This window comes from Pseudorca crassidens, chromosome 9 (genome assembly GCF_039906515.1).
Source record: "Pseudorca crassidens isolate mPseCra1 chromosome 9, mPseCra1.hap1, whole genome shotgun sequence".
Lineage (NCBI taxonomy): Eukaryota > Metazoa > Chordata > Mammalia > Artiodactyla > Delphinidae > Pseudorca > Pseudorca crassidens.
The window spans coordinates 4,261,757-4,284,297 of NC_090304.1; the positions used below are offsets into that span (position 1 = coordinate 4,261,757).

At 45.2% G+C, this 22,541-nt stretch overlaps 1 long non-coding RNA gene across 1 annotated transcript; it reads left to right on the forward strand.

Moving 5' to 3' along the window:
- Window positions 1-1,357: 1,357 nt before the first annotated feature.
- Window positions 1,358-14,942, forward strand: LOC137231198 (uncharacterized). Its single transcript, XR_010946405.1, has 4 exons — window positions 1,358-1,466; window positions 3,994-4,072; window positions 10,471-10,609; window positions 14,548-14,942. It is a non-coding gene; the product is annotated as an uncharacterized lncRNA (long non-coding RNA).
- The last annotated feature ends 7,599 nt before the right edge of the window (window positions 14,943-22,541 follow it).

The window sequence follows — 22,541 nt, forward strand, 5'->3', positions numbered from 1 at the left end:
GCAGGCAGATTCTTAACCACTGCGCCACCAGGAAAGCCCCTGTATTTAATTTTTGATAGTTTGATTAATATATGTCTCGGCGTGTTTCTCTTTGGGTTTATCCTATATGGTACTCTCTGTTCTTCCTGAACTTGGTTGACTACTTCCTTTCCCATGTTAGGGAAGTTTTCAACTATAATCTCTTCAAAGATTTTCTCAGATCTTTCTTTTTCTCTTCTTCTTCTGGAACCCCTATAATTCGAATGTTGGTGCATTTAATGTTTTCCCAGAGGTCTCTGAGACTGTCCTCAATACTTTTCATTCTTTTTTTCTTTATTCTGCTCCCTGGCAGTTATTTGCACCATCTTATCTTCCAGCTCACTTATCCGTTCTTCTGCCTCAGTTATCCTGTTATTGATTCCTTCTAGAGTATTTTTAATTTCAGTAACTGTGTTGTTCATCACTGTTTGCTCTTTATTTCTTCTAGATCCTTGTTAAATGTTTCTTGTATTTTCTCCCTTCTGTTTCTGAGATTTTGGACCATCTTTACTATCATTACTCTGAATTCCTTTTCAGGTAGGTTGCCTACTTCGTCTTCGTTTATTTAGTCTTGTAGGTTTTTACCTTGCTCCTTCATCTATAACATTTTTTTTGTCATTTCATTTTTTTTGATGGGTGGTGCCGTATTCCTGTCTTACTGGTTGTTTGGCCTGAGGCGTCCAGCACTGGAGTTTGCAGGCAGTTGGATAGAGCCGGGTCTTGGTGCTGAGAGGAGGACCTGCAGGAGGCCTCACTCCGATTAATATTCTCTGGGGTCTGAGGTTCTCTGTTAATGCAGCGGTTTGGACTCAGAGCTCCCACCACAGGAACTCAACCTCCGGCCTGGGAACCAAGATCCCACAAGCTTCGTGGCATGGTAAAAAAAAAAAAGAAGAAAGAAAGAGAAAAAGGAGCAGTACAATATCAAAGAATAAAAGCAAAATAAAAATAGAAAGCTAAAAATATATTCGGAAAAATAAAACTAAAATTGAAACAACTGCAACAAGGTAAAATAAAACCACAACAGAAAAAAGAAAGGGGGGGAGGGAACAAGCCAAAAGGAGAGAACAATAACAAAGTATAAAGAATAAAGTAAAATTGGAAAAATAAAAGATTTATTAGGAAAAATAAAAATATAAAATAATCAACAACAATGAATCAACAAGGTAAAACAGAATCCCAATCTAAAAGAGGAAAAAAGAGAAGAAAAAAAAAAAAGCCTTGGCTTTGGGGCGGAGTTTAGGCAAGGGGTGGAACTTAGGCAGGGGCGGGGCTTAGGGTGGGGTGGGACCAAGGCGGGTGGGGGGGTGACGTTGGAGCGTGGGGCGGGGCCTAGGCAGGGCGACGTTGAAGCGGGTGGCGGGGCCTCTGCTTAGGACCTGCACAGAAGGGGAGAGGCAGCACCTCGAAAGGAGGGTCTCTGGAGTGTGGGGTTCAGGAGTTTGGAGGTAAGGCCCTGGGTGAGGGTGTGTGGCTGGGGTTTAGGCCCAGTGTGTTGGAGGGGGTCTCAGAGGGGGTCTCCGAGTGTAGAGGTGGGGCCCTGGGTGGGGGTTAGGGGCGGGGCTTGGGCTCTGTGTGGCAGGAGGGCGGCTCCGAGGGCAGAGGCCGGGACCCCAACAGGCTTCCTGTGCCTAAGTGTGCAGGGAAAGCGCTGGCGGCCTTCCCTTCCGTTCCTCCACACCCCTCCCCCACTGTCTCCCCCAGGGTCTCCCCCATCACCGCTGGACCCCTCACCGTGGGTGGGTCCCGCTGGGTCTAGGAACTCCTCCGCTCCCCCAGCCAACCCTCAGGGGTGCCGGTTCCGGAGGTCCGGCCTTTAGTTTTGCTCCCCCTTCCCTCCCTCCCACTCCCTCAGGACCCGCACGGCTGGAGGGCGCCTCGGTGGGCAGAGGATCAGGCCCGGGATCTCAGCAGGTTCCCGGGAGCCCAAGTGGGCAGCGGAAACCTGGCCACGCTCCCTTTGATCCTCTGTCCTCCCAACGTTCCCCCAATTTCCCCTTCAGGCGTGAGATCCCTTCCCCTCCCCCAGCCACCCCTCAGGGTAGCCAGTCCCGTCCTGCCTCCACTTCTCCTCCCCACTTGCTCTCCCCCACTGCCCACGTCCTACCCGGTCGCTGAGGGTTCCTCCCGCCCCCTTAGGTGTCCGTGGTCCCCCACCGGTGCCTGGTAGGTGCCCTAGTTGTGCGGAGATGCGAATGCTGCATCCTCCTAGTACACCATTTTGACTAAGACCTCTGAATTGTTTTTTTTTTTTTTTTTTTGCGGTACGCGGGCCTCTCACTGTTGTGGCCCCTCCCGCCGCGGAGCACAGGCTCCGGACGCGCAGGCTCAGCGGTCATGGCTCACGGGCCCAGCCGCTCTGCGGCATGTGGGATCTTCCCGGACCGGGGCACGAACCCGTGTCCCCTCATAGGTAGGTGGACTCTCAACCACTGCGCCACCAGGGAAGCCCTGAATTCTTTATATATTCCAGATGAGTACCTTATCAGAAAAATGATTTGCAAATATTTTCTCCTCCGTGGGTTGTCTTTTCACTTTCTTGAAGCAAAAGTTTTCGCATTGGGAATTGCCTGGCCGTCTGGTGGTTAGGACTCTGCACCACTCTCACTGCTGAGGGCGTGGGTTCAATCCCTGGTCGGGGAACTAAGATCCCACAAGCCGCGCGGCACAGCCAAAAAAAAAAAAAAAAAAAGTCCAATTTATCTATTTTTTTTTCTCTTGTTGCTCGTAGCTCTGTGGAAGATTTTACTGAAGACTGTTCCAAAGCTAAACACAGGCTTGGAAACAGTTGGTTTCATGGGGGAGGATGAGGGTCCTCAGCCTGGTACCCCAGCTCTGAGCACAGAGCCCTCCCCCACAGCCCCTTCTGAAGCCCCCTCCACCTGTGACCTGGCCCCTCTCCATCCCATCCTCTGCCTGGTCTTTGTCTCAGCCCTTTTGGCTCCCTCTGTTGGGTGGGTCTGCGTCCTCCTCCTTCCTTGTATTTTGGTGGTAAACTCTTTGATTCATTCATTCACTCATTCATTCACCTGTGTATTATCAAAAAGACACCTGGCACTGTTTAAGTCTCTGGGAATGCAATGTTGTTGGAAACAACAAAACAAACCAGGACACCTTGGCCTGCCAGGATATCCCCTCCAGAGGGCATACAGACAGTTGGCGGTCCCCCTTCTTGGAAGAGCCTCTCCTTGATACTCACCAGGGTTCTTGGCCTTCCCCAGTCAATAGAAATTGATCAGAGGCCAGACAAGAAATTCAGGCAAGGCATTATTGGGGCTCCTGCGGCTGCAGGGGGGCGTGAGAACAGGTTCCCTTGCTCGCCCACTCGCTGGAGTAGGGGGCAAGCTGGTTCCTTATACGGGGTGAGTGTGGGGTGGGTCCGGGCTCAGGCGGGAGGTGGTCTGCCAACCCCTTTGGTGGTGTTGTGTGCAGGGGGCATGCGCAGTGCCCTGCTTTTGCTCCCGGCTCTTCAGAAGTGGCAGTTGGGTTTTTGGTCTTTTTGTATCTTTTTGTCCATAATTTGCCCCAACTGTACACGCATGCAGTTATTTTTAGTCCCTTTTAGCTTCTTTGTGTTTTGTTGCTCAAGGAGACGTTTGTCCAGATGTAAGCACTGCAGCAAAGGGTCCCAGGTCCCAGCCCGTCTCATTCTGACCTCCCCTCCCCTCCCCTCCCCTGCCCCGTGCACCCCCAGTTAACATCACTGCTACACTGGGCACGTGGACAAGTGGCAACAGCAGCTCTCACAGCAAATGCTGTTATTTATTTCCTTAGCAGTCTTCCTCATTAGATCACTTATTTCTTGAGGACGAGGACCATTCAGCCATCCCGAAGTCCCAGAATCAGGTCCTGGCACTTACAGCCAAGACACGCGTGTTTCTCGCTTGCTGTGTTTCTGCCAGACTTGGCACAGAGCTTCACCCAGTTCTGGTTCCTTACAGATCAGGTCAACTGAACGCACGCATTTTTTCTAAGGGTCACTGTTTACATGCCGGGCCCTGTGTTGGCACGCTTCTGGAGCAGTTTTATTTGCTATAAGATGGAAACGGTTGTGGTAAGTATTGCTATTTTTAAAATAAAACAAGAGAGTAAAATACGGCTAAACATATTTGGAAAAAAAACCCCAAAACAAAGGTTCAAATCGCATTTTGAGTGGAATGGCCAGAATAATTAAAGCTGCATCATTTCTGTGAAAAGTCATTCATCGTTGAAAACATCCAACGTACTCACAGTACTTCAAACAATTGATTAAAATAAAATAGATACCAAGCCTCTCATTGTACCTATTTTAATAACAGAATCAGAACGAGCGTAAACTATTTCAAGGAAAGAGGTGTTGGTGGGTCACGCCTGTCAGAATGTTCTGGGGGTATTCGTGGAATCCCGGGGGCCCTGTTGCCAATGGGCAGGGTGGCAGGTGATGCCAGCTGGAAGCTGAGATTAAAGTGCGTAACTGAGCCCTCCACTGATTCTTCAGGAAAATTCCTTAACAGACAATGGGAAAATCATTCATTTTCTTCCGTGAGCAAATGTGGGACAGCCCTGGGAGCGTGCAGACCAGAGGGAGGGGAAGAATTCCTGGGCCTGTGGACGGTCGTGGAGACCAGCTTTCAGAGCACCCATGGCGAGTGCAGAATTGAGACAACAAATGGTCATTTGGTCAACGTGGGGCTGCCTCTTTCTAGAACCGGCTGAGCTGGTTGTTTGTCCATTGCGCTGCTGCACCCGAGCCTGGTAAACCAAGGAAACCTGTGCACACCTCTGCCTCCCGGGGCCTCTAGCTGGAGAATGAGGGGGGAAGGGGGCTGCACAGGTGAAATTCTCCTCTCAAGGTCTTGAGTGCCGCCAGTGAGGGCGGCTGGGCCCTACATGGTGCTCTTCCGACGCTGTCAGAGCAAGGGATATCAGATTCCTTAACAACATGGGCATCTCAGCCTCAGCAGAATCTCTCAGGCCCATAATCTGCTCACTCAGACACAGAGAGGGCCAGGAATGGGCCCTGCATGCTGCTTTAAAATTCCAGGGTCTCCGATAAGGGATTCATATCCAACATACATAAACAGCTCGTAGAATTCAACATCAAAAAAAAAAAAAAAAAGAAAACAAACAACCTGATTGAAAAATGGGCAGAAGAACTGAATAGACATTTTTCCAAAGAGGAAATGCAGATCGCCAACCGGCACATGAAAAGATGCTCAACATCGCTAATCATCAGGGACATGCAAATTAAAACCACATTCTCACACCTGTCAGAATGGCTGTCATCAAAAAGATGATACCAGCATTTCACAAAGAAATGTTGGTGAGGATGTGAAGAAAAGGGAACCCTCATACACCATTGGTGGGAGTGCAAATTTGTACAGCAAGTGTGGAAAACAGCACGGAGGTTTCTCAAAACGCTAAAAATAGAGCTACCATGTGACCCAGCAATTCCACACTTGGGTATATATCCAAAAAAAGAAAAGCACTAATTTGTAAAGATAACATGCACCCCAATGTTCATAGCAGCATTATTTACAGTAGTCAAGACATGGAAGCAACCTCAGTGTCTATCAACAGATGGATGGATAAAGAAGGTGTGGTGTGTATATATACAATGGAATACTACTCGGCCGTAAAAAGAATGAAATTTGCAGCAACATGGATGGACTTGGAGGGCATTATGCTAAGTAAGATAAGTCAGACAGAGAAAGACAAATACCGTATGATATCATTTATATGTGGAATCTAAAAATTACAACAAACTGGTGAATATAACAAAAAAGAAACAGACTCACAGAAATAGAGAACAAACTAGTGGTTAACAGTAGGGAGAGGGAAGGGGGAGGGACGACAAATGGGTAGGGGATTAGGAGGTACAAGTTATTAGGTATAAAATAACCTAAAGGGTATATTGTACAGCACAGGGAATACAGCCAATATTTTATAATAACTATAAGTGGAGTAGAACCTTTAAAAATTGGGCATCACTGTACAGTACACCTGTAACGTATAATACTGCGCAGCAACTATACTCCAATAAAAAAATTCTCTGGTCTTAATAGCCATCAGGAAAACGTGAAGCAAATGCAAGAGATCACCCCCGTCAAGACGGCTAGAATCTTAAAGACAGTAACAAGTGTTGGCGAGGATGAGTGTGTGGAGAAACGGGAACCCTCCTGTGCTGCTGGTAGGAATGTGCGGTGGTGCAGCCACTGCGGAAAACAGCCTGGCAGCTCCTCAAAGAGTTAAACATAAGAGTTACCATATGAGCCAGCTATTATACTCCTGGATACAGACCCAAGAGAAAGGAAAACATATGTCCTCACAAAAGCCTGTATATAGATGTCCTTAGCAGCTCAAGTCACAATAGGCAAAAAGTGAAAACAGTCCCGGTGTCCACCGAGGGGTGAATGGATGAACAAATTGTGCTCTGTCCATTCGAGGGAATATTATTCAACCACAAAAGGAGCGAAGCCCTGACACCCGCCACAATGTGGATGATCCTTGAAAACCTTCTGCCAAGTGAAAGAAGCCAGACAAAAAGGACCACATATGGTATGATTTCATTTCTATGAAGAGTCCGGGATTGGTAAATGCATAACGACAGAAAGTAGATCGCTGGTCGCCAGGAGGAGGTTCGGGGGAGGGGGGATTGGGAAGTGATGCTATGAGGAGGGGGATAGTGAAAATGTCCTGAAATTCACTGTGATGATAGATGCGCAACTCTGTTGAATATACTAAAAGTCATTGAATTGTATACCTTAAAACGGTGAACTGTTTAAAGAATCCATAGGTCTGGCTGCGACGAGAACTCTCTCACATAAAATGAGGTTTGGTGCTCCACGTCAGCTGTAGGAAAAAACGTGGTGGAGGCCGATATGGAGAGATTTGCCCAAGAAGCAGCTTTGGAAATGCCCAGGAGTTTCCCAGCATGGTGCGGGCTCCAAGAACGCTTCGTGGGTGAGGTCTCTCTTTGGGGTGCATTTCTGACCCATGCATTGGGACTGCTCCTCTGGGACTGGGGTGGGCTTGCACTCGGCCGTCCACACTACTATGGCCAGGTGCTCTCATCTTCATGGGTGTGCGCTCCAAGGTTCCTGGTGCGCCCTCACGAGTTCCACTCCAGCTCAGTGGCACCATCTGTGCTCAGGTGACAAATGCCAAACTGATGCCCCTGCTGGGGTCCAGCCTTCACCCTTGACCTCGTAGCTCTGAGGCCCAGTTGTGAGATGCTGCTTCTAAGACAGAAACTTCCAGGCAAGTGGCATGGGCTTCCCGGCATCAGAAGGAAGCAGAGTGACACTGACGTGGAGGAACTGGACCACGTCCCCTTTGCCTCCTTATGGAGCAGAGTGAGACGAACTGCTTTCTCGGAGCCTTTCTCACTCACCCTGTGGGCTGGGTGAGCAGACATTGGATGCTATCCAGCAGCCGCAGTCCTGAGGCCACCCCCATGCAGCAGGTGTGCTGGAGGTTCCTCTGGAGTCCCCACTATTATCAAGCCTCCCGATGCAGTCAGGGTCACCCTGAAAGCTCAGTGCGCTCATCCTTATGGTGTTAGGGGTGTCCGTGGTCAGGCAGCAGTCGCAGTAAGTTGGAACACAAACCTCTCTCCCACGTGGAGCAGGCTGCAGACAGCTGGGGGCGCTGGGGGCGTGTGGGGAGGAATCAGGGCCAGGGGGAGGGACACAGGACGATGTGGGCCTGGTCATGGACTGGAGGAGGGGGTGTCTCACCCCTCTGGCTCCTTCAGAGAGGGCAGGAGAGCATAGAGGTCACGGGGTGCTGGGGAAAGCACTGGCAGGGAGTCAAGGACCAGGCTCTAGGCACCGCCCCTTGACCTCCTTGCTCCTTGCCTACTACTGGGCGACGACCCACCCGATCTTACTCCCTGCTGTTGAAAGGGACGGATAAGAGCACACGTGATGGTGGCAACATCTGCTGTGGCTGCTGCCTGGCCGCTCTGCAGGCAGAGCACGCCACCCTCACTCCAGGTGGACAGTCAGGCTCTGGTCGGGGTCGGGCCCCAGTGCTAACACTGCAGCCCAGTCACCCCAACTCTGCACCTGTCTCCTCCACGACAGAACCTGGGGGCTTCAATGCGCCTTAGAACACGTGTGCTGTGGGACCCCAGCCAACCCGGCAGGACCGAGGAGGACCCTGGACTGTCATCGTCAGGTTCACGGGGACCCTGCCCACCCTAAGCACCACCTGAGTCCTGGAGGCTGCTGTGGCGGGTCCAGAGTCTGGAGGAGGGGCTTGGTAGTGGGTGGGGCCAGGCGTGGGGCGGGCCTTTGAGGGGTGGGGCCTGGAAACCTACCTGAACAAGTTTCTGCTGAGGTTTGGAGGCGCCTTGAGCATGAAAGGTCTGAAGCTGGATTTTGCAGGGGTGGAGCTGTCTGGGAGTGGGGCTACCTGGGGCTGGAGGGCCCCCAGGGCCCCATCCCCCCAAATCCATAGGACTAGCCCAAGGTCAGGATCTGAGATAAGGTCCCCCGTGGCTGGGCCCTGACAACCTTTTCCAGTTAGCTTCGGGTGCCTGGCCTTGACTGACCTGTGAGTTGCCGCAGCTTGGAACGTGAGGGGCTGACTTTGGGGCTTCCTAGGGTCAGGACTCCAGCTTTGGTCTAGAACCTTCCATCAGAACCCCAGCCTTACTCTCTCGCAGCATTCTAGATCCCCATGCATTCAGCCAGTCGTTCAACAAACATTTGTGGCCATGGAGGCTGGGGACACAGCTCTAGACAAGATACACTCAATCCCGGCCCTGGGCTCTTACCTTCTAGGGAGAGACAGGCAATAAGGAGAAAGGGTGAGGAAGGAAGGGACATGTCTGGGAGAGAAGGAAGAGCTCTGAGGCCTGGGGGCTGGAGAAGCGGCCCCGTAGCTCACAGGCCAGGATCTGCTGACTCCCAGGAGCTGGGCAGGAAGGTGAGCACCCTTGGACTCTCAGACGCACATTTTGCTGGGAAGCGCCCGGGTCCCCGGAATCCTAGGCCTGAAGACACCCTGCACTCCCAGGCTTGACGCCAGAACGCAGATAAGGACTTCCTGCCAGAGGATTTAGGAGAGGAAACAGGAGCGTTTACTGGTGTTCTTGCCGGTCACTTGCCTTTATTACATTCTTCAGTCACATGGACAGTCCGCTCCTCAGTCCCGAAATGGCTGCTGCAGTGTGCTTGTGACCGGCTCCAGCTGTGGGAGAGTGTGGCCACACCTGGAGGCCCTGCCCGAGCAGGGCAGGGAGCAGGGTGGGCTCAGATGCTGTCTCCTGCATTTTCACTTGGAGATGTTAGGCCAGCATTAAAAGGAGGTGCTTAAGAAGAAAGCACAGCTCTCTGGGACCATCACCCACCTGACACGATTGTTTTCACTCCTTAGCTCCTGTTCTTTCCCTTCCAGCTATGTGCCCCAGCTCAGCTGCACAGGCTGGGGCTTCCAGCACGAATAAAATGCTGTTCCCTATTCTGGGATGATGGCTTGGCCCAGGGAGGGGACACACAGATGAACAGATCTTGGTGGGCTCCCTCAGGGACCAGGCTGTGCAGGAGTTGGTCCAACTGGAGGTTCAAGATGTCCTGGAAGAGACACACTGTGCTCAGACTTCAAGAACAGTTGAGAGCTCGTCAGATGAGAGAGATGGAAAAGCATTTGGGGCAAAGGGGATACCGTGAACAAAACATGGAAACAGCGTTAGAGTCCAGGCATCATTTAGTCATTTGGAGTGAGGAAAGCAGGGCAGGCAGGGTCTTGACCCGAACAAGGCAGTATGAGGCTGCTTCTGAAGGGCACCCCCAGGGCAGCACCTGTCTCTCTTTGCCACGTGGGAATTTGGCCCAGTGTTAGCTGATCTAAAGATTAAGTTTCTCTAAAGAGAAACCACATGGGCTTCCCTGGTGGCGCAGTGGTTGAGAGTCCACCTGCCGATGCAGGGGACGTGGGTTCGTGCCCCAGTCTGGGAGGATCCCACAGGCTGCGGAGCGGCTGGGCCCATGAGCCATGGCCGCTGAGCCTGCACGTCCAGAGCCTGTGCTCCGCAGCGGGAGAGGCCACGACAGTGAGAGGCCCGCGTACCGCAAAAAAAAAAAAAATAAAGAGAAACTACAAATCTGGACATTTATGTGAAATCTCTAGACTTTTAAATGTTACCCGACAGTTAGAATTAAAAATAAAATGTAGGCCAACCAAACCATGTCTTCAGGTGAAACTTACAGTCTGGGCAACCTTGCAGCCTGAATCTTGTCTTTGCATTGAGAATTGCAATTATAGTACACGTGGAATTTTTTCCCACTTAACATGTTATGAATATTTTCCATGTTTATGTAATCTTTTAGAAGCCATTTACAGTGATTACATAATGTTCTGGACATGTCATGAGTTGCTTTACATTTTCCTCCTATTAGAAATCAAGGTTTCGGGGAGGAGTTTTAGACCCATTCTCACCCTGGTTTATCGTTTCGTTTTCCTTAGGCGGGCAGTACAGAGATGGAGCGGTGGAGGAATGTCAGATGTACCTTACCTGCCCGCCTCCTGAGAGCCTCAGAGATCTTGGGATTTCAGTGCAAGAAGGGACGTAAGGATCATGGGTGCCCATTCTTCTGTTTTTCAGGTGAGGCAACTCAGGCCTTGTTCAAGGTCCCAAGGCAAGTGTATAATAATCCCTTTATGGTGAAAATGACCAGATTTCACTGAAATACATTAAAGAAAAGTTAAACTGTCATTTTTTTCTGTACTGGAACTGCACTGAATCTATAGACAATTTTGGGGAGAATGAACACCTTTATGATATTGAGTCTTTTATTCCAAACATGCTGCATAAAGACACATTTTTGTTGTATTTACTCATAGGTTATTTAAGCATATGTATATATTTCTGTTTGTTTGTTTTTGTTGCTATTATAAATGGCACCTGTAAAATTTGTGTTTTGTAACAAATTCTTGCGGCTTTATTAGAAATGTAGTTGAGTTTTGTGTATTGGTTTTGTGTCCACGTACCTTACTTAACTCTCTTATTAATAATTTCCACAGGTCGTTTTTGGATTTTGAGACAATATTTTCATCCACAACTAATAACAATTTTCTCTCTCCCTTTCTTCTTTTATATTTCTTTTTCATGTCTTGTTGCATAGGTTAGGACCGTGAGTTTGATGTTACATAGAAGTGTATGGTACTTGATCTTAAAAGGAATTCTTTCAGCACTGCTCCATTAAGTATGATGATTTTTGTAGGTGTTTCTGATAGATGCTGTTTATCATATTAAAGAAGTTCTCTTCTATTCCTGTTTTACTAAGTTTTTTTAAACCATGATTGAATATTGAATTTTATTGACTGCTAATTTTTGTCATTTATTAAGACCCTCATTTTGTTTTTCTCCTTTGATCTGTTATTGTGGTAAATTACATTAATAAATTTTCTAAACCAATCTTGTATTGCTGAGATAAACCTAGCTTAAATGTGACTTATTACTAAATATTTAGGACTCTAAATTTCCTTTTAAGTGTTGTATTACTGTGTCTTAGTTAACTTGTGTAACAAAAAGCCACAGATGAGTGGCTTAAATAACAGAAATTTATTTCTCACAGTTCTGGAGGCCAGCAAATTTGGTTCCCAGTGAGGGTTTTCTTCCTGGTTTGCAGATGGCTGCTTTCTTGTTGTGTCCTCATATGGTGGAGAGAGAAAGAGCTCTGGTCTCTTCCTCTTACAGGGTTGCAAATCCCATCGTGGGGCTCCACTCTCATTATCTCATCTAAAAACCTAATTACCTCCCAAAGGCCCATCTCTAATCACACTGGGGGTTAGGGCTTCAACATATACATTTGAGAGAGACACAAACGTTCAGTCATGCTGCATCTGATAATTTGTGATATGGAATCTTTTTTAAAAAAAAAATCACGAATTGGGACTTCCCTGGTGGTGCAGTGCTTAAGGATCTGCCTGCCGATGCAGGGGACACAGGTTCAGTCTCTGGTCCAGGAAGATCCCACGTGCCACGGAACAACTAAGCCCGTGCACCACAGCTACTGAGCCTGTGCTCTAGAGCCTGCGAACCACAACTACTGAGCCTGTGTGCCACAACTACTGAAGCCCGCATGCCTAGAGCCCATGCTCCACAACAAGAGAAGCCACTGCAATGTGAAGGCTGCACACCTCAACAAAGAGTAGCCCCTGATCTCTGCAACTAGAGAAGAGCCCCTGTGCAACAATGAAGACCCAACACAGCCAAAAAAATAAATTAAAAATTTTAAAAAGTCACCAATTTCTAGGTATTTAAAAAATTCCACTATGTTTTTTTTCCTTGACTTGTGTGTCCTTTAGATGCATGTTTTCTCATTTGCAAACACATGGGTTTTTTTCTGGTTGTCTTTTTGCTACTGATTTCTAATTTAAGTGCATTGAGATCAGAGAATGTAGTCTGTAGGCCCCAAACTGGGTGAGGCCAGCATTATGGTCTAGTGCATAATTAATTTTTGTAAATGTCCCATGTGTATTTACAAAGCATGTACATTTCTCTGTTGTCAAGTATAACAGTTTATAAATATCCATTAGATACATTTTAAAATTTACTCTTCAATATTTCTATATTCAACTGATTTTTGTCTTCTTGATTTACAAGTGCTGAAAGACAAATATTAAAATCTCTCACTTTTTGGTGGATTTATCGATTTCTTCTTAAAACCCTGTTAAGTTTTGTTTTGTATTTTGAAGCTCTGTTACTGGGTGTATGAAAGTTTAGAATCATTATATACACTTGTGAATTAAACCGTTATCACCCCTTATATAGTGATCCTTGTTACCTCTGTGATGCTTTTTGCTTTAAAGTCTATTATGTTTGATATTAATATTGCTACATCATCTTTTTGGGGGTATGTATAGCTTGGTATATGTTTTTCCATTCTTTGATTTTCATTCTTTCTGTGTCCTTACATTTGGGAGGATCTCTATTAAACAGTATAATTGGTATCTTTATCTTCCTCCCAAATAATGCATGGATCTCAACTCACTTTCAGTTTAATCACAGCTTCCAGTTCATGTGCTATTAACATGCAGTTTTTTAGCTTTATTCTGTCCCCCCTCCCAACTTTAGATGTTGTTGTTTTGTTTCATGTAGTCAACATTTGATTAAATTTACCAACATATTTATTATTTCATATTATATCCCAAATCTTACTTCTAGAATAATTTTTCTTCTGTTTGAGGTTCATCCTGTAGAATTTCCTTCGGTTAATGGAATGTCGATTTTAAACTCTCGCAATTTTTGATTATCTGAAAATGTCTTTACTTAGTTTATGTCCTTGAAAGATACTTTTTCCAGGTATAAAGTTCTAGGTTTGACAGTTGCATTGTCTTAATACAGTGAAGATATCTGTATTCGTTTCTCACTGCTGTTGTAACAAATTATCTTAGTGGCTTAAAACAACACACATTTATTTTCTCATAGTTCTAGAGGTCAGATGTCTGAAATCAGGCTCGTGGGCTAAACTCAGGGTGTTGGCAGGGATGTGTCCCTTCTGGAGGCTCTAGGAGAGAATCCGTTCTTTGCCTCCTCCAGCTTCTAGAGGCCGCTGGTATTCACTGACTTGTGGCCACATCACTCCAGTCTCTGCCTTCTTCTATCCTGTAGTCATATCCCCTCTGCCTCCCTCAAATCTCTTGAATACGTTGGACCCACTGAGATGATCTAGGATAATCTCCCCATCTCAACATCTTTAACTTGATCATATTCAAAGAGTTCCTTTTACCATGAAAGGCCACATGTTCATGAGTTCTGGGGATTCAGAAGTTGACCTTTTTAGGGATTATGCAATTTCCTACATTATTCCACTCACTTCCGGCTTTCATTTTTGTCACCAAGAAGACAGCGGTTAATAAAATTCCTGGTCTCATGATCTTTTTCTTTGGATGCTTTTAAAATTTGCCGTAGCTGACATTTTACTATGATGTGTCAGTTGTGAGTTTATTTTGTTTATCTTTCTTGTTGTGTTTTTAAAAATCCATTATCTCTTTGAATATTTTATCTTCTCCATTTCTTCTATTATCTTCCCTTGACCCTCAGTTAAGCTGAATGTTAGACGTTCCACTCTTTCTTCTGTGCCCTTCAGTGTTTCTTTCTATTTACACTTCCTTTCTCTGGGCTGCACTCTGGGTAATTTCTTCACTAAGTTTTTCTTCAGCTATGTCTAATAAGCTGTTTAATACATTCATCCATTTCTATCTTCTACTTTAAAAATGATCATACAGTAAAATTTACTTTTATTGAAGAGGATGCCCAGTTCTATGAATTTTAACACACGTGTAGATTCATGTAACCACCGCCACAATCAGAACAGTCCCATTACCCCACAAACTCCCTCCTGCTGTTCCTTTATAGTCATGCTCTGGACCTACCTCTGATCTGTTTTCCATCACTTTAATTTTGTCATTTATAGAATGTCCTATCAATGAAGCTGTATAGCAAGTAACCTTTTTAGACTAGCTTCTTTAACTCACCACAATATCTTTGAGAATCATTGAAATTATTGCAAGTTCTTCCTTTTTATTTTTGGCCAGTATCCACTGTCTGGATGTTCCGGAGCTTGTCCATCCATTCACCTATCGAGGGACATTTTAGTTGTTTCCAGTTTGGACAATTATGAGAAGAGCTTCCATAAGCATTTGCATGTAAGTTTTGTGTGCACGTAAGTTTTCTATTCTCTAGAGTAAATATCCAAGAATGGGATTTCTGGGTCATATGGTAAGTGTATGTTTGACTTTTAAAGAAACGGCTAAAATGTTTCAGAGTAGGCGTATCATTTTGCATTCCCACCAACAACATGTGTATTGTCAGTATTTTAAAATTTTTGTTGTTCTGATAGGTGCATAGTGGTATCTTATTGCAGTTTTAAAAGGTGAAAGACTTACATGATCTGAAGAGAAACCAGAGGATTCATCACCATGGTTTTAGTTTGTATTTCCTTACTGGTGAATGGTGTTGAATAACTTTTATGAGTTTACTTCCTATCTGTATACCTTCTTTGGTGAAGTGACCATTCAAGTCTTTTGCACATATTTTAATTTAGTTGTTTGCTTTCTTTCTATTGAGTTTTGAAAGTTCTTTATATATTCTGGATACAAGTCCTTTGTTGGATATATGATTTGTAAATATTTCTTCTCAGTCTATAGTTTGTCATTTTATTTTTTTAAGAGTGTCATTCTCAGAGCAAATGTTTTTACTTTTACTGAAGTCCAATTTCTCATTTTTTTATTTAATGATTATGCTTTCGGTGTCATGTCTAAGAACTCTTTGTCTAACTTCAAGTCACAAAGAGTTTCGCATATATTTTTTAATGAAAGTGTCAAAGTTTTATGTGTTATGTTTAGGTCTACAATCCACATTGAGTTAATTTTTGTATAAAGTATGAACTTTTGTTTGAAGTTTATTTTTTTGCACATGGATGTTCCAGCACCACTTGTTGAAAAGACTAGCCTTTCTCCATTGGATGTTTCTGCACCTCTGTTAAAAAATCACTTGGTCATAATTGATGTGTATGTATTTCTGGGATTTCTATTCTGTTTCATTGATCTGTGTCACCATTCCTTAGTCAATATCATATTGTCTTGATTATTATAGTTTTGTAGTAATTGTAAAATTGGGTAGTACAATTTGTCCAACTTTATTCTTTTTTTTTTTTTTTTGCGGTATGCGGGCCTCTCACCATTGTGGCCTCTCCCGTTGCGGCGCACAGGCTCCAGACGTGCAGGCTCAGCGGCCATGGCTCCCGGGCCCAGCCATTCCGCGGCACGTGGGATCCTCCCGGACCAGGGCACGAACCCGCATCTCCTGCATCGGCAGGCGGACTCTCAACCACTGCGCCACCAGGGAAGCCCTATTCTTTTTTTTTAAAGTTATTTTTTGCTTTTTTAGTTCTGTTGCCTTTCAATATGAATATTAGAACCAATTTGTCTATATCTACAAAAATCATGCGAGGATTTTGTTTGGAATTGCATTAAATCTATAGATCAGTTTGGAAGAATTGACGTCTTTACTATGTTGAGTTCCAATTCATTAACATGTCATCTCTCTCTATTTATTTAGATATTTTTTCATTCCTTTCATCCCCATTTCACAGTGTTCAGCATATAGATAGAGTACATTTTTGTTAGATTTATACCTAAGTATTTAACTTTTTTAGGAGTTATTGTAAATCATATCATTTAAAAATTTTTAGTTTACAGCTGTGCATTGCTAATATATAGAAATATGATTGATTTTTGCGGAGTGACCTTGTACCTTAAGACCTTGCTAAACCCAGTTAATAGTTCTAGGAGTTTTGGGGTTGTTTGTTTGTTTTTGTTGTTATTGTAGATTTATTTGGATTTTCTCTGCAGATAGTCATGTTGTCCGAGAATAGGGGAAGTTTTATTTCTTTCTTTCCAATCTGTATGCCTCTTATTTCTTTTTCTTGCCTGTTGTACTAGCTAAGATTTATACTATGATGTTGAATGGAGGTGGTGAGAGTGGATGTCCTTGCCTTGTTCACAATCTTTGGAGGAAAGTTGTTCACTATAAAATATAATGCTAGTTGTGAAATTTTTGTAGATACCCTTTATCAGATTAAGGAAATTCCTTTCTCTTTGTAGTTAGCTGAGAACTTTATCATGAACGGGTGTTGAATTTGTCAAATGCCTTTTCTGTATCACTTGAATTGATCATGTAGTTTTTGCTTTTAGAATGTTGATATAGTGGATTCCACTGATTGATTTTTGAGTATTGAACCAACCTTGCATTCCCAGGATAAACCACACTGGGTGGTGGTGTATTATTCTTTTTATATATTCCTGAACTTTATTTGCTAATATTTTGTTGAGCCCTTTTGTGTTTATGTTTACATAGGGTATTGCTCTGTAGTTTTCCTTTTTGGTGCGGTCTTTGTTTAGTTTCGATATTGGGGCAATGCTAACCCTATAAAATGTGTTGAGATTATTGTGTGTAATCGGTGTTATTTTTTCTTTAGAAGTTTGGTAAAATTAGCCAGTGAAGCCATCTGGGTCTGGGGATTTATTTGGGGGAAACAAATTAAACTATGAATTAAGTGTATTTAATAGTTATAAGGCTAATCGAGTTACCTGTTTCATCTTGGATACATTTTGGTCGTTTGCATCTTTCAAGGAATTTATTGCATCTAAGATGTGGAATATTGTACATAGGTTATTCATAGTATTCCTTTGTTAGATTTTCAATGTCTAGGAATTCTTCTTTTTTCTATGTTAGTCTTGCTAAAGCATCATCAATCTTATTGATCTTTTTAAAGACCCAACTTTTGGCTTTATTGAGTTTTCTCTTTTGTTTTTCTGTCCTTATCTTTTTTATGCCCTGTCTTCTGCTGCTTTTGGGTTTATTTTGCTCTTCTTTTTCTAGTTTCTTGGGGAAAAAAAGCTTAGATGACTGATTTGAGACTTTTCTTATATAAGCATTTAATACTATAAATTTCCTTCTAAGCATTGCTGTAGGTGCATCTCACAAATTTTGACATGTCGTATTTATTTTTTGTTCTGTTCAAAATGTCATTTTAGTTTTCCCTGAGACTTCCCCTTTGATTCATTAATTATTTCAAAGTATGTTGTTTAGTTTCCAAATGCATGGATGTTTTCCTCTTCTCTCTGTTATTAATTTTCAGTTTAATTGCATTATAGGAAAAACTTTGTATGATTTGAATTCTTTTAAGTTTGTTAAGATTTGTTTTATTATCCAGGACATGGTCTGTCTTGGTGAATGTGACCTTGAACACAATGTGTTTTCTACTCTGTTGGGTAGAATGTTTTAAATGTCTATTAGATTTAGATTTTAGTGGTATATTTCAGTTCTTTTCCACCCTTGCTGATTTTCTATTAGTTCCATTATTGAGAGAGGAGTGTTGAAGTCTCCAAGTCTAACTGTAGATTTATCTGTTTCTCTTTTTCACTTCCGTAAGTTTTTGCTTCATGTGTTCTGAAACTCTGCTGTTAGGTGCATAACACATTAAGGGTTGTTGTTATATTAGTGGTGAATTGATCCTTTTTATCATTATGAAGTGTCCCTTTTTATCCCAAATATTTTCTTTGCTCCAGAGTCTCCTTTGTCTGAAACTAATATAACTACTCGACACCTAAAGAGTTTTAAATTTTATTAATTATATTTTTTTCTAGAAATTTTATGTAGACTTTTTCAAATCTCCTTGTTCATTATTTATAGGTCCTCCCCTCAATTACTTTTCAAGCTTCTCTTTTATTTCTTTAAACATATGAAACATGTTTCTATTATTTCTTATGTTTGATCATTTCAGTTTTGAAATCCGTCCAGGTTTAATTCCACTGTTTGTTATTTCTGCTGGCTTTTATTCTAGTGTTTCGTAATTTTTTACTGTGAGCTACTCATTCTCCTTAAAGCTTTACAGGAATTTTTGGAGTCTGGGTTTGAAGCTGCATCCACTATCATCTCCTCCAACAGCCTTGTTTGAGTGGATTCCACTTCCATTTTACAGATAAGAAAATTGAAACTCAGAACAGCTAAGTGACCTGCCCAAGGTCACCTACGCAGGAAGTGGCAGATAAGACTCGAACCAAGGGCTTCTGACTCTGAAGTCCATGTTCTTCCCCTGGTTTATCACACCAAATCTCTTCTTGTTCATAGGAATCCTGCCTCTACTTCCACCCCAATACTCCTGCAGGTTCCTCTTCCTTCCCTTTGGTTTCGGATGGTGTGGCTAAACCCTGAGCTGCAGTCCTATAACACAAAGGTTGCCTGCACGTGAACAGTGAGTACTACCTTTGTACACTGCTCTTAATTGCACAGACCGTTCTTTTCTCCCATCGTCCTTTCTCAGGGTGGTTTGCTTTTGATCTGGGCTGATGTGAGTGATCCTGCGTACTGGAGCCTGGCCAGACCCACTACAAAGCTGGTGCAACGTTTGGAGAGAAGGATGGTGGAAAAGCAATCATCCGAAGGAGGCTTTATCATGTGCCTTTTCAGACTCCCTGCATCACTTCCCTTCTCTATCCCTGGTGATACCCAAACTCCACGCCCTGGTTTGTGGGATGCAGGTGTCTTGATAGCTCCCTGGTGGTACCCAAACTCCATGCCACAGTTTTTAGGATTCGGGGAGAGTCCTGATGATGCTACCTGATGATGGGGACATTTTTAAGTTAAGGAGACATTTATATAATTAAAAAAAAATTTTTTTTAAGTGAACAATTCAACAGCCTTCCATACACCCGCAACGTTGTATGACCACCACTATCTTCATCAGCCTAAAAGGAAACCTGCACACACTGAGTAATTGCTCCTAATTCTCTCCCACCCCCATCACCGGGTGGACTTTGAAGAGTGGGAAACGGGAGATGAGCCACTTCAAGGTGTGGCTCCTGCCCAGACACCTGGTGTGTTTCTGCATCATGTCGTCCTCTCCTGGGCACCTTGCCTTGCTCCACTCCCTTTTCCCTCACTTCTGCCACCCTCGTTTGCACCTCCTTCATCAAGGGACCGTAGCGGAGTCCTCCCTCTGGCTCCTCTTTCTAGAGTAGGGCTGCTCGTACTTTAGTGTGCAGAGGAGCTCCATGGGGATCTTGTCTCAGGGATTCTGGTTCAGTGGGTCCAGGTGGAACATTTCCAACAAGCCTCCAGGTGATGCTGCAGCAGGACCTGGGCTGTGACAGCTCTGGTGGATGAGCACAGGATGCTGTCCCCGGGGGACGGTGCTCGAGGCGGTCTCTAGAAGGATGCTGAGCGGTGGTAGTATTGCTACTTCACAGAGGACAGTATTGGGGCCAGCACTGGTTTCCTGGGGCTGCAGTAATAAAGTACCACGAAACTGGATGGCTTCAAACAACAGAAATTTATTCTCTGGCAGGTCTGGAGGCCAGAAATCCGAAATCAAAATTTCAGTGAGATGACTTCCTGCTGGAAGCTCTTGCCTCTCTCCTAGCTTCCGGTGGCTGCCTCAGTCCTTCATGTTCCTTGGTTTGTGGCTGCCTCACTCCAGTCTCTGCCTCTGTCTTCACACGGCCTTCCTTCTGTGTGTCTCCAAATGTCCTTCTCCCCATAAAAACACCACACATAGCATTTGGGGCCCATGCTGATTCAGGAAGACCGCATCTTAACTTGATGACATCTGCAAAGACCCTATTTCCAAATAAGGTCCCCTTCACAGGTCCTGGGGAGTGAGGACTTCAACATAGCTTTTTTAGGGGATGTAATTCAACCCCCTTCTTGGACCTGAGGTCACGCTGCCATTCAAGAGCAGAGGTAGGATGCACACACGTGGCTGTTGTCTCTTTTATCCTGGCCACTGCTGCTCTGCGGGAAGCAGGAGGCTCAGGAGAGGAGACGGAAACCCCCCAAACTGAATGTGTGGAGGAGGAGACCAGGCACCCAGAGAAAATCTGCTGATTCTGCAACCCCAGCCGAGGCAAAGCATTTTTTTTTTGTTTTGTTTTTGGCGGTACGCGGGCCTCTCACTGTTGTGGTCTCTCCCGTTGCGGAGCACAGGCTCTGGAAGCGCAGGCTCAGCGGCCATGGCTCACGGGCCCAGCCGCTCCGCGGCATGTGGGATCCTCCCGGACCGGGACACGAACCCGCGTCCCCTGCATCGTCAGGCGGACTCTCAACCACTGCGCCACCAGGGAAGCCCCCGAGGCAAAGCATTTTATATTGTGGAAGTTGTCACTGTCCGGTGAAAGCCCATGGAACTAATTGTGTATTTTATCCCCAGTCTCTGGAGGTGGAAACAGAGATAGAGAGAAAGCATTGTATTAGAACTAATTTAAAAAAATGCAAACCTCTGTCAGCTAGTTGACATCTCTCCATACAAACACTGATATTTCAGGTAAGAATAGTTTCAGCTGTGCTTAACAGAAAATCTGCTTTATAGTGGCTTGACAAAATGGGAAATTAATTTTTTCTCACGTAACAATAAGAACCACAGCTGCTAACATTTACATGGCAATAACTCCACACCAAGTACTGTCTTAAGTGCTCTGCATGTATCACCTAATTTAATTCTTGCAATAGCTTATGAGTAGGTATTGTTATTATTGTTGCTGCTACTCCATTTTTTTTTCAGATAAGGTTACGGAGGGTAAGTTTTGGGGCCAAGTTCATAGAGCTGGTAGGTGGTGGAGGCAGGATTTGGGAAAGATGGTCTGGCTCCGGCGTGAGTGCCATAGTCCCGCACTGACGGTCAGAGGCAGGACTTCCTGGTGCCAGGGCTGCAGGCATCGTCCCAGAGGTCATCACGACTCAGGGTCCTTTGCCTTCTTCCTCAGCATCCTTGTGAACAGCTCTCTCCCTCCAGCATCCTGGGTGCTTCCTGGGCTGACAGAATGGGATGTGTCTTTTTTTTTTTTTCCTGGCCAGCAGCTTGCCTTTAATCTTTTTTTTTTTTTTTACATCTTTATTGGAGTATCATTGCTTTACAATGGTGTGTTAGTTTCTGCTTTATAACAAAGTGAATCAGTTATACATATACATAGGTTCCCATAGCTCTTCCCTCGGGCGTCTCCCTCCCTCCCACCCTCCCTATCCCACCCCTCCAGGTGGTCACAAAGCACCGAGCTGATCTCCCTGTGCTATGCGGCTGCTTCCCACTAGCTATTTTACGTTTGGTAGTGTATGTATGGATGTGTCTTTTCAAGCTCCTTCCTGAAAGTTCCCCGCGGTGCGATGGATTCTTTTCTTCCAGAGCTGCACACGGGGCCACTCCCAGGTGTGAGGAGATGAACATCCCTCTACTCTGAGCGGTCCAGGCATTCGTCTTGTGAGGAGGAGAGAAAAAGGGATCACGGGCAGGTGACTAGTAGTGTTTTTCTCTCTCCATCAGAACAGGATGATGGCTATGCCTGCATCTATCCTGTACTAATAAGCAAATCCAAGATCAGAGTGGTTCCTGGCTGTGCCCACACCCATCCTGGGATGCAGGGCCCTCTGCTCCACAGCTCTGCTGTCTCTGTGTCCCTGGACACAGCTGATAGAACAGACACCATGGCAAAGCACACACTGGCTCTTTTTTAAAAAAAATTTATTTATTTTTGGCTGTGTTGTGTCTTTGTTGCTGCGCGTGGGCTTTCTCTAGTTGTGGTGAGCGGGGCCTACTCTTCATTGCGTTGCACGGGCTTCTCATTGCGGTGGCTTCTCTTTGTTGTGGAGCACGGGCTCTGGGGCTTCAGTAGTTGTGGCTCGCAGGCTCCAGAGCGCAGGCTCAGTCGTTGTGGCTCACAGGCTTAGTTGCTCCGCGGCATGTGAGATCTTCCCAGACCAGGGCTTGAACTCGTGTCCCCTGCGTTGGCAGGCGGATTCTTAACCACAGCGCCACCAGGGAAGTCCCCGCACGGACTCTTAGAGCTGTCACCTGGGATTGGTATGTGTCACTTCTCTCTTGTTCTTTTGGTGGAAGCAGGTCACATGGCCACGCCTAACTTCAAGTAGATGGGGAAGGGCAGCGCCCCCATGTGCTGGCAGCAGAGATAATCAGAAGTCATAGGAGCCGCATCCAGGGCCAGGGCTCTGCTCCATCCCAGTGATGGATCGAAGC